Source organism: Neopsephotus bourkii, unplaced genomic scaffold (genome assembly GCF_033783945.1).
Source record: "Neopsephotus bourkii isolate Nb327-2 ecotype Australia unplaced genomic scaffold, CSIRO-AGI_Nbou_v1 NB_1767, whole genome shotgun sequence".
NCBI classification, from domain to species: domain Eukaryota; kingdom Metazoa; phylum Chordata; class Aves; order Psittaciformes; family Psittacidae; genus Neopsephotus; species Neopsephotus bourkii.
In genome coordinates, this window is record NW_026902241.1 from 4,031,996 (window position 1) to 4,044,748 (window position 12,753).

Sequence of the window (12,753 nt, forward strand, 5' to 3'; positions counted from 1 at the left end):
GGGGTTTAAAGTATATTTATTTTCATTCACGTTACCATTTTTCTGTGAATGTAAACCCTTCTTGTAACACCAGTTCAGAAATAGTAATACCAGATCCATATTTAAATTTTCTCATTAGCTCATTTGTGTGAGAAAAAAGATCTCCCATAAAAGAATGGGTATTCTTTATGGTTTAACTTCATTCCAAGCATGGTAAGCCGTACCTCATTCTTCATCTTTCCCCCTCCTTTCCAACCAGTGAAATGCAAGGACAGCTGGGACTTCCCAGAGAAAATGGTAGTGCCCTCCAATTTATGAACATTGTAATTTGAAATTAACAAGCCAAAGAATTGTTTCAGAGAAAGTAAATGGGTAACAAGGCAAATGGGTAGGAGAAGCCTAACATATGCAAGACAGATTCCAATTTATTAAAGTCAATAAGCCTGACAATTCTTACTTCTTATTGAAAATCTTATTGGATCCTGTCCCAAGACACTAGTCACTGAGCTTCTTGAGCAGGCTTTAGGTCCAGTTGGTGACTTACTTAATCTAAAACTTTCTGAAACCTTAATTGAGGCAATTGAACTTTGGCATGTAGCAATGGATTGAATTAAAGCCTAAAGGAAATTGTAAGCTTTAATTAGATCAGCTCAGCAAGCCCTACAGAGCATGGCATTGTCCTGACTGTAATTTAGATGTATTGCTGGGATTAGATTGAGAAACTTGATGTAGTAACACGGTTTTGAGCTTTACTTCAGGCAAGGTGTGTAAGGAGTCATTAATATCTGCTCCTTCAAATCTCTGAGTCACCATCCTTTCTGCCATAGTACCTCAGTTAGAGCTGGTTACAGTGCCAATTAAGAATAGCCAATGTTTACTAATTATACCTATATTTTATGTCGCATTACATTGTAAATGCTCAGGCTGAAAAGACAGTTCCTGAGAAACAGTGAGAGAAAGACTCTTGGAGCAGAAGCCCACCTTTTTAGGCAAGACAGATTAATGGGGAAGAAAGATTGTCTTAATTTTAGCAAATGGAAGTAGAGACATACACAGAAGTAAAGCTGTGCTGGTTTAGCTGTGCAAGTGTCTGGTACAATTTGTACTGCTTCATACAGCTACGCCTAAATTACAATCTGCAGTGGAAGCTGTTTAATTTGCATTAGATTTACATTTTCCCCCTTACCCATAAGGCAAATAGCTGTCCTGTAACAACGTTGAGGCGTGTCTGGAGGTACGGTGGAGGCTGCAGGCACAGCCTGAGGGTACCCACAGCTCTGCCCCCTGCCAGGTTGAGGAAATCTGTTTTCCTCTTTCCCCCAGCCAGGCCCACTCTGTCCTTTCCTCAGCACACAGTGTGCTGCTCCTCCTGGAGGCTGAGCTGCCCTTAGTTACATGGTGGTCTTTTAAGGCGATAATGGCAGCTATACTTCTGAACGGCACTTAAACCTAACCAGTAAATACTAAACTCTAGGCCATGAAGGTTTCATTGTAAAGGCAGTTCGATACACATTCTGTCAGGGCGCTGTGAGGGCCGCTGTCTCCCTGGATGGTTGGTTGCCCATATGGCAGGGACAGGGACACTGGCAGCCAGGAGTGATCCCCATCTAGAAGGAGGTAGTCAGGAACACCAGGAGGGCATTAGGGCAGTGTCAGTCCAGCACCAATTCCAGCAGTCCCCAGTTCCAGCACCAGGAACCTCGCTGGGAATGGGATGAGGCTGGGCTGAGATGTGACACTGTGGCAAGGCAGGGCTGCGGGGAGCTGGAGGCTGGTACTGCTGCTGCATCTCTGGGGCAGGGACCGATGGCCCCAAGGTCTGACATGGGGTCCTGAACTATGGGGAGCCCTGAGGGGTCAGGCAGGGACAGTCAGGGCTGGTGGTGCCCCTAGGACCCTGACATTTTCATGCCAATATCAAAAGTAGCAATTCTTATTGGAAAGGCAATTTTAATTCATGTCCCATGGAAATCTTTTTCTGTATGTCATGACTATTTTAGTTTACAAGTTCAGCAAAAGCAAAAATTTTTAAAGAGAAAAATATAACTCATAAATAAGCTTTATATCGAATGTAAACGAGTTATTCCCTTGCTGTATATTTAGTGTGGACATGCATTCATATTCCTGGAGTGATTTTAGGGAAAAAATGTATAAAGTTGATTCATTGTCAAATTTAAAATTGGAAAACCTTGTAAGTTACATAGTTTGAGTGATATTAAAGCTGTTCATTTTGTTTCGCTTAATGTGAAAATGAGTTTAAGATTTATATCATTCAATGTCACTTACTTTGTATCACAGAAGTATATTGAAAGGTCTTCTGACTCTCAGTCTTCTAACTCCCAAGCAAGAGCATCCATTTTTTTTGGTGAGAGCTGATTTAAGAATAAAAGCTGAGCATCTCTGATCTCTGTCACTCACACTGTCTCACTTGTTATATCTTTTCATTTCAATGCATAGTTTTTGCCACTAAAATAAAATTCCTCTCTTTATTTCTAACACTACATAGTGACTTCATAAGTGGCAAATGAAAGGAAACAGTACTTGCAACGAACCATCACAAATAAGTGCAAACAAGCAGTTTTCTTTTATTTGCTGCTTATTATTCACTGTAGGCCTAGCATGGGTTTGAAGAACTATCTGTGTGTATCTTAAAATTAAATAAATGCTGCATTTTGGACAGTGATTATGAAATACTTCCAAAATCCATTTTGCTATTCTTGTTCTGTTGTCTCCAGTCTTACCAGAAATAGTGTGTAGTCCCTAGCACTAGTTTTTAGTGTAGATTGTTTCCTTGAAATTGAGCAAATCCATCAGGGATTACTAATGGCTAGACTGTACGTGGGTCACTCACATTTCCACCATTTACATGGTCCTCAATTCCTAACCAGGTATTTAAGAATTATCCACATATTAGATGCTATATCCATGTCTACAGACTTGCTCCTGGCTACTCCATTCAGGTTTGGAGGAACTCCTAGACACACTGTATTCTAGGAATCCCCTAGACCCGCATACCAGAAGCCACCACATATTTGGAAGATTTGCGAGGCTGCTCTATGTTTTGTTAGGTGCTTTTGACATTCCTTTGTCTATCTTACTGATCCTGCACTAAACACAGTTTTTAGATCCAAGACTTTAGGCCATTCAATAGTATTTTCAAGAAATTATTCTCATATAAGCAAAATTTCTTAAAGTATATCTCTAACAGCTAAATGCGTAATGCCTATGACTTTGGAGCTTTCAGGTGTGGACAAATATATTGAAAAGGTATCTTCCAAGAAAAGAAACCCAAAAGTATCAGTTATACTATGATAAAATTTCAAAAAAGATTCTGCTTTGTTTTTCATAACCTCTGAAATAAAGATTGTAATCTACCACTGCCTACTATTTATGTTTTGAAGTAATTATGTGCACTGGTAGTGTTTGTGAAATAAGCATATTACTTGGAAAAGTTAGGATACCACATCCTTCCCAGTCAGAAAAAGCTGAACATTTCTTCTGTATAATACAAAGTATGCAAATGGATAAAAAGCAGTGTGACCTGTGTGACCTGGAGCTCAGTGATTTCCAGTTCTAGTGGATTAACAGAAAAACCCACCCCAAGACAGAAGATTCTTTAGTGGAGGTCTTTTCCTTCAACTCCTGCTTCCTTGAATGTGGAATTGTGAGTATAAGTGCTTCAACTGACCTCAGCTGCCACAGTACCACGAGTAAGAACTATGAAAAGGACAGTTAGATGCCCCTGCCCCCATATTTTTATGCAATTTTCAGTTAGTCTTGTTTTAGTCAACACGTATGTCCCTCAACTGTTCCTTTTATTGCTCTAATGTAAAAGTGTATGTGATAGTTAGAAATCCAAGGGAAAAGGATTTAAAAATTACTTCCAGTTTTATGAAAATGTTTGAACCAGAAAAAAAGAGTGTGACCAGCAGGTTGAAGGAGGTGGTCTTGCCCTTTTATTCTGCTCTCATGAGACCTCACTTGGCGTATTGTGTACAGTTCTGGTGTCCTTAACATAAAAAGGACATGGATCTGTTGGAACAAGTCCAGAGGAGGGCCACGAGAATGTTCAGGGGACTGGAGTACCTCCCATATGAAGACAGGCTGAGAAAGTTGGGGCTGTTCATAGCAGCCTTCCAGTATCTGAAGGGGGCCTATAGGGATGCTGGGGAGGGACTCTTCATTAGGGACTGTAGTGGTAGGACAAGGGGTAATGGGTTAAACAGGGGAAGTTTAGATTGGATATAAGGAGGAAATTCTTTCCTGTTAGGGTGGTGAGGCACTGGAATGGGTTGCCCAGGGAGGTTGTGAATGCTCCATCCCTGGCAGTGTTCAAGGCCAGGTTGGACGAGGCCTTGGGTAATATGGTTTAGAGTGAGGTGTCCCTGCCCATGGCAGGGGGGTTGGAACTTGATGATCTTAAGGTCCTTTCCAACCTTAACTATTCTATGATTCTATGAAAATTCCTGAGATAATTAATTGTGCAAATTTACATAAAATCTGAGAACTTTCCAGTAACGGGGTAACAAAAGATAGAAAAACATTTGCTTGCTACACCACCAGATGCCAGATAATCTCGGTCTTCCTCACAGAACATTATGTTATTCATACATTAGACACAGTTCACAGTGTGAGCTCATACTACCAGCACTACAAGCAGTGTACTTGAATTCCTCCCCTGCTCCCTCTTCACAGCAACACATGCTCCAATTTTACTTATTCTTTCTCAGTGTCATGAAGATTTCTCTCCTCAAGGGTGTGTTCCTCTCTCAATCCTCATCCCGTAACAGCTAATACAACATATCTCTGTCTTCTTTAAAAACACCTTTCGTGCATTTTTTTTTCAGGAAAAACAGCAATATATGTTGTCATCCTTGCCAGTCATTTACCATTTTATCATTCTCTCTTTTTACCCCTACTTACTCTTGGTCCATATTATCTCAACTTCAAGCACTTTGTCAGCATTTTCAAATTCTGTAAGACCCCCTCCTCCTTAGAGACCTACATTAATTTCTGATACTTGTATTCCTAACTCTTATTATTTGCTTATTTTATTATTTTCTTCCATGCTGCCCTCTATGCATATACATAAGTTTCTGAAATCAATTTACAAGGCGAAGTAAACTTCTCTGAAAGTCATATTCCCTTTATGCAACTGCAGTTAGGCTTAAAAAGAAGTGAAAATGCTTTTTGTGTCTCATCATATATAATTTTCTACTTTTCTCATATGGTGTGACCTTCTTTTCCTTCCCACCACATTGTAAACAATGTAGGGGAAAAAAAGTTAGAAATAAAAATAATGGGTCTGCATTGCTCTACCTTACATACAGAAGTCTTAAACATCACAGGAGATTCTTTTGAAATAAAAGAAGAGCACTGTTTCTTTTCTGAAGTGTCTGTACACACAAGAATTATTTTAGGTGTCTGAGGTTGCTCTAAGACTCTCTGTGTTGACATCAGGGATGCTGAGAACAGCCTCAAGGTGGAGATACATTTACCTTTAACTGAGAAAACTCCCAGATAAAGCCAGTAAAAGCACAATAAAACCCAGCTTTACCGTTTTGAATATTTTAGTGAAATGTAGATTGTGAAACAAACTATAGATATATAAAGGCTTGGCTTGTCTTATTCAGTCTTTAATGATGTCTGTCTGAACAGCTATAATTCATCTACTAGACCTGCACAGAAGACAAAAAACAAAATAAAAAGAAACAGAAATATATATTAACTTAAAACCAATAATAATTCTAACATAATATTTCAAGATGTACTTCATGTATTGATATATTATAAATTTATTAATAATCTGGAAAAGGCAGTTAATGACATCTTGGTGAGAGAACTAGTCAGAAAACTTCACAATGCTAAGAAGCCTTCTTAGAAAAGAAGACCAGTAAAATAAAATGCTGGTAAATTAATATATACAGTGGGAAATTTCATACTTAATTATGAATATGTATTACCAGCATCATGCCTGTAGAAAGCTCGTGGAGAATCTGTGCTTGGTAATAGCAAAAAAAAAAATAAATTGCTAATATGCAGAATCAATGGAATATATTTCTACAAAGGTACAAATGGCATATTTAATTGAGAATTAATTTTGTCATTGTGAACATTATTGTAAAATAAAAATAGGGAGAGTCTGACCTGTTTAGGACAACCACCAGAAGATACTAGAGAGTGGGTCTGCGTCATTCAGGAAAGAAATGAACTGGAAAAGCATCAATTACACACAAATAATAGTGAAAAGAGAAAGTTATGAGAAGGGGATGAGTCTAATTTATACTTGGTCATCCCAGAAAAAAAATGACAAATATTTAACTAAGACTTAACAAATGAAAAATTGTCAGGCAATATCTCTTATACTGCACAAAAATTAAGTGTTGGACTTTAATGGAAAAAATTAGTCAGCCAAGAGCTTTGAAAGATTTTAAAATAAAATATATGGATGATTAATAGGAAAATTCACTAATAATTAGCTGGCAAGTTTTAAAAATGGTTCATACAGACGTTCATGACTAAATTAATCAGAATTTGGCAGTACTAATGAAGGAATATCCTCTACAGAGAGATCAGTTGCATTTCTTAATTTCGGAGTTTTTTCTAACTTCCTGTAATGATCAAGGTTTGTCAGCTGTCAGAGAGAGGATTATATGGACCACTGACTTAATTCTATTGGCAAACTGCTCTTCTCCCAGTCAAGGTAGAATTTATTTCTTTTGTGATAGCTTTTTCACTTATGACTGAGTTTATTTCTGTTTACAACATTTATAAGTATCATAATTTCTTTACTCTTTGTAGAGACTGAAGCTTAGCCTTTATATTCCTGAAGTTATACAAATGCCCGTAGCATGGGGAACAAACAAGAGGAATTAGAGATGTGTGCTCATCTACGGGACTATGATATTATAGACATCACAGAAACATGGTGGGATGGCTCCTAGGACTGGAGTGTTGAATGGAAGGTTACAGACTCTTTAGAAAAGACAGGCCTGGCAGGCGCAGAGGGGGAGTTGCCCTTTATGTTAGGGATAGGCCGGAGAGTATCGAACTCTGTCTGGGGACTGGTGAGCAGTTAACAGAGAGCTTGTGGGTCAAGGTTAAAGGGAAAACAGCGATGGGAGACATTACTGTGGGCATATGTTATAGACCACCTGATCAAGAGGAATCCACGGATGAAGCACTTCATAGGCAGATAGGAAAAGCCTCACGTTCACAGGCCCTCGCTCTCATGGGTGACTTCAACCACCCTGACTTCTGTTGGAATGACGGTACGGCCCGGCACAAGCAATCCAGGAGGTTTCTCGATTGTGTGGAAGACAACTTCCTTCTGCAAGTAATAGAGGAACTGACAAGGAGAGGTGCCATGCTTGACCCTGTGCTCATCAACAGGGAAGGGCTCGTTGGAATTGTGGCACTACAGGGCAGCCTTGGATGCAACGATCACGAGATGGTCGAATTTGAGATCCTTAGGAGAATAGCGTGCAGCAAGCTCACTGCCCTAGACTTCAAAAGAGCAGACTTTGGCCTTTTCAGGAACCTGCTTAGTAAGGTTCCATGGGATACAGTCCTAGAGGGCAGGGGGGCCCAAGACTCTTGGTTGGTCTTCAAGGATCACCTGCTACAAGCTCAGGAGTGTTGCATCCCAGCTGGAAGGAAGTGCAGCAGGAGGGCCAGGAGACCTCCTTGGATGGATAAGGAGCTGCTGAGGAAAATTCAAATGAAAAAAGAGTTTTATAGAAAGTGGAAGCAAGGACAGGCGGCCTGGGAAGAGTACAGGGTTATTGTCCGGGAAGCTAGAGACCAGGTTAGGAAAGCCAAGGCCCAGTTAGAATTAAACTTGGCTAGGGACATTAAGGATAACAAGAAGGGACTCTACAGGTACATAGCAAATAAAAAACAGATTAGGGAGAATGTAGGCCCCCTCAGGAAGCTCTCAGGTGAACTAGCTACACAGGATTTGGAGAAGGCTGAGGTTCTGAATGACTTCTTTATCTCGGTCTTATCTAGCAAAGGCTCTAACCGCACCACCCAAGTCTTGGAAGGCAGACGCAGGGACTGTGAGAATGAAGACCTTGGGCCCACTGTAGAAGAGGAACTGGTTCGAGACCATCTTAAAAATCTGAACGTGCACAAGTCCATGGGTCCTGATGAAATCCATCCGCAGGTCCTGAAGGAGCTGGCAAATGAAGTTGCTAAGCCACTGGCCATCATATTTGAAAAATCATGGCAGTCAGGTGAAGTTCCCGACGACTGGGAAAAGGGAAATATAACCCCCATTTTCAAGAAGGGGAAAATGGATGACCCAGGCAATTACAGACCAGTCAGTCTCACCTCTGCGCCTGGCAAAATCTTCGAGCAGATTCTCCTGGAAGGCGTGCTAAGGCACATGAAAAACAACAAGGTGCTTGGTGACAGCCAGCATGGCTTCACCAAGGGGAAGTCCTGCCTGACCAATTTGATGGCCTTCTATGATGGGGCTACAGAACTGATGGACAGTGGTAAAGCAGTTGATGTCATCTACCTGGATTTGTGTAAAGCGTTTGACACTGTCCCACACGACGTTCTTGTCTCTAAATTGGAGAGACATCAATTTGATGAATGGACCACTTGGTTGATAAAGAACTGGCTGGATGACCGCACACAAAGAGTTGTGGTCAATGGCTCAATGTCCGGCTGGAGACCAGTAACGAGTGGTGTCCCTCAGGGATCGGTGTTGGGACCAGTCTTGTTCAACATCTTCATCACTGACATGGACAGTGGGATTGAGTGCGCCCTCAGCAAGTTTGCGGATGACACCAAGCTGTGTGGTTCGGTTGATACACTGGAGGGAAGGAATGCCATCCAGAGGGACCTTGACTTGCTTGTGAGGTGGGCTGATGCCAACCTCATGAAGTTTAACTATACCAAGTGCAAGGTCCTACACCTGGGTCGGAGCAATCCCAGACACAGCTACAGGTTGGGCAGAGAAGAGATTCAGAGCAGCCCTGCGGAAAATGACTTGGGGGTGTTGGTCAATGAGAAAATGAACATGAGCCGGCAGTGTGCACTTGCAGCCCAGAAAGCCAACCATATCCTGGGCTGCATCAAAAGGAGCGTGACCAGCAGGTCGAAGGGGGTGGTCCTGCCCCTTTATTCTGCTCTCGTGAGACCTCACCTGGAGTATTGTGTACAGTTCTGGTGTCCTCAACATAAAAAGGACATGGAACTGTTGGAACAAGTCCAGAGGAGGGCCACGAGGATGATCAGGGGACTGGAGCACCTCCTGTATGAAGATCGGCTGAGAAAGTTGGGGCTGTTCAGCCTGGAGAAGAGAAGGCTGCATGGAGACCTCCTAGCAGCCTTCCAGTATCTGAAGGGGGCCTATAGGGATGCTGGGGAGGGACTCTTCATTAGGGACTGTAGTGGTAGGACAAGGGGTAATGGGTTAAACAGGGGAAGTTTAGATTGGATATAAGGAGGAAATTCTTTCCTGTTAGGGTGGTGAGGCACTGGAATGGGTTGCCCAGGGAGGTTGTGAATGCTCCATCCCTGGCAGTGTTCAAGGCCAGGTTGGACGAGGCCTTGGGTAATATGGTTTAGAGCGAGGTGTCCCTGCCCATGGCAGGGGAGTTGGAACTTGATGATCTTAAGGTCCTTTCTAACCCTAACTATTCTATGATTCTATGATTCTAATTCTGAAATTTCCCTTCATATCTTGGAACAAGCATTCCTACTTTCAAAACATTGTTAATGGGAAGATTCACCACTTTGCAAGTAATATAGATAAAAAAAAAATCCCTTTGTTGTTTGTATGTGTTTGAGAGATCACGTTAAACTTTATATATATCTGGCAAACTCAGTGTCTGACATTTTAAAACTTATTAATGTTTGGACAAGAATCCTGGGAAGATGCTTGAAATTGAAGCAGCACATATGCCTGGATGTCTCTAGGAACTTTTCGTTGCATACAGAGAAACTGCTTTTTCTGTGAAACATTTGCAGTGTTTCAGATTAAAGGGAGTTATGGAGGACATGCACTACTATGTTGAAGAACCTTTCAAAAAAAACACTGCACATACATATAGTTTGTTAAAGATACTTGTATTATAGACTTAACACAACCATTCACATACCTAATTTTAATACTTTGTATCTGTTTTCTTAGCTGTGTTGAGCTTTGAGAATGAACACTGGACTGGTTATTTCACTTACAAGTTTTCATATTATCACAATGCTTTTTTACCCCAAAACATTACAATGAAATTCTCCCTTGATTTTTTTGTTTCAAAGTATGCAGTTACTATCATTATACATATATATTTTTATATATGTATTTGGTTTTAAAATGCAATTTATGAGCATTGGGTTCAGTGAATGTTTTAGTGTGCAGATGAAAAATCAAAACAAGAAGGAAAAGTGAATCAAATGCTAATCTGAAAAATCAGGGCATTGTGCCCTGGAGGGTACGAGATTCAGGCCTTCAAGGGCAGTACATCCCAGTGGTAGGACCACTCGTGAGAAATTTCTAACACCAGATGTAACTGAATTCAACCCTGATAGGAAGCAGGAGTAACTCCATAATTGCTTAGACACTAGAGTGGCAGGAACTCGATAAAATCTCTAATTAGATAGAAAGCTTGGTGTTTGATACACATGTTGACTTAAGCCTGCAGCTGGCTCAGAACAGTTCCCTGGGAGTTATGCTGGGAAGCCCTCTCTTGTAGGCTGCCCAGGGCTTCAATTATACTCAACAGCAACACCTTAAACGCAAATCCTCTTTCACCCTGCAAATAAAACTCAGTGCAGAGGTCAAAGGTAACACACAGCCAAAGAATAGGACAGAAAAAACTTCTATCTGCTCCTCCAGTGCTTTTCTGTTACCAAACTTCAGTCCTGGACTGAGTCCTGGACTTGCTGCGAGGAGACCTTTCGTAAGCTTAATGTTCTGTTAGTGTGTATAGTCTAAGTAAGATGCAATAAAATGAAATCGTTTTGTGTCTATACTTAACCACCTAACACCATTTGAGATAGCTCTCTAAAAGGAACAGGTGCCAGGCAGGACAATAATTTGTGAATCCAAAATCCAATTTGTTGGTATCCAAAGATAGCCGGAAAGAAGATACAACTATTGCATGCTTGAGCATGGTCAGCAGCTTGTCCTTATGAAAGGAGGCATTAACAATTCTCAGCAGTAATATCTTTGATTATTAGTGTCTCTGCTAACTTTAGCCAGCCATGAAGAACATAATTATGGTGAGATGGTGCATAATGATGTAGGACTGAAATTTTTAATAGAAATTCTTTGTGTGACAAATGATGTATTAACTTTAAGTTGGATTGGGTCTTTAAAACCTGCCCAATGAAAGAATCTCAGGAGTCTTACGGGTATGACCCGTTTTACTGCCAACTTTCTCATAAAATGAAAAGATGACTTAGTCTTTAGCATTTCCTCAGTTTGGTCTTGCATCTGGTAAGGAAATTAGTTATTTTTGAGGGATGAACAGCCTCCCATATTTGTGTGTATATGTTTTACTTTCCTAAATACACAAAGAGTAGTTGTTTCATTCTCTGCACTCTAAATTGTACTTCACAGTATGTGCAGTTGGGAATACTATCAAAGAGAAACTTGTTTGCCTGAGGAAACATCCTTTCATTCCATGAAATATTAACTGTGATTGCCTCCTAAATTTTGCCATGTTTATAGATAAAAAAAAATGTTTGTTTTTTTTTTTAATTGGCAGCAAACATACTGCTTCTAAGATGTGAAAATCAATACTGGCTTTTTACAGATTCACATATCATGATAATGGACCACCCCTTTGGCACCCTAAGCATATTAGAAATAGTTATTTTGGTGCTAATTACACTGTTGTAATCACACAGTACATAAGGAAGAAGTAATAAATGTTTTAATTATAGACAATATAGACTCTGGTTCACTTCCCATTGTCTTGTTGGATCTGTGACAAACTAAGAAGTAAAATGTAAATTGTACAAAAATTGATGTGATGCAGCTGACTAAAAGCAGAGAATGCAGTTGAAGGGAAGCCCCATATTAGGTAGCAGAAAAAAGTAGAACTATACAAATGCAAAACAGAAGTCTGAACCTAGCAAATATTTGTTAGTGTAAGGCTGTTGCAAAATCTGAAAGTTTTGAGTGTCTGTTCTATTTACAGGAAAGAATGTAAATGTGCTTAAATTTACCTCTGAAATAGCAAAAAACAACCCTTCTTAATATATTTTTTTAATGCTACTGCATAGAAAATATTGTTTGTTTTTAACTGATGCAACGTAAAAACCAAGATGATCTCAGTTAACATAAGCACAATCTTACCACAGGCCATTGCCAAGCCTAGTAAGAACCCTAAAGACATCAGCCAGCATTGTATGCCCAATGACACACAAATTATACGCACCAAAACCATTCTCACTGTAACACAAATAAGTTGTTTGTCTTGACCAGATCTTAAGACATCATAATTTTTTTTCTATGCATGTGTCTATAAGGAAAATTTTCTAAATGCCAATGGATATTAGTGCTGCATTCATCAGTGCTTTAGCTAAAGCAGTAAGATATGTTATTAGCTCAATTTCTCCGAACTGTTGTATTTGCATGACAATTATTATATCAGAATACTAACATTGACAATTTTGTTAGTAGACTCCAATTCTTACCTTATGTGGTTGGTTACTATAGCAGTAATGCAGCCAAAGCCAATAAAGTTATTCAACTACCCTATGCGGTGCTTTCTCTCTGTTAATTTTACTTAGCAGGTGCTGCACCGTCCTTGT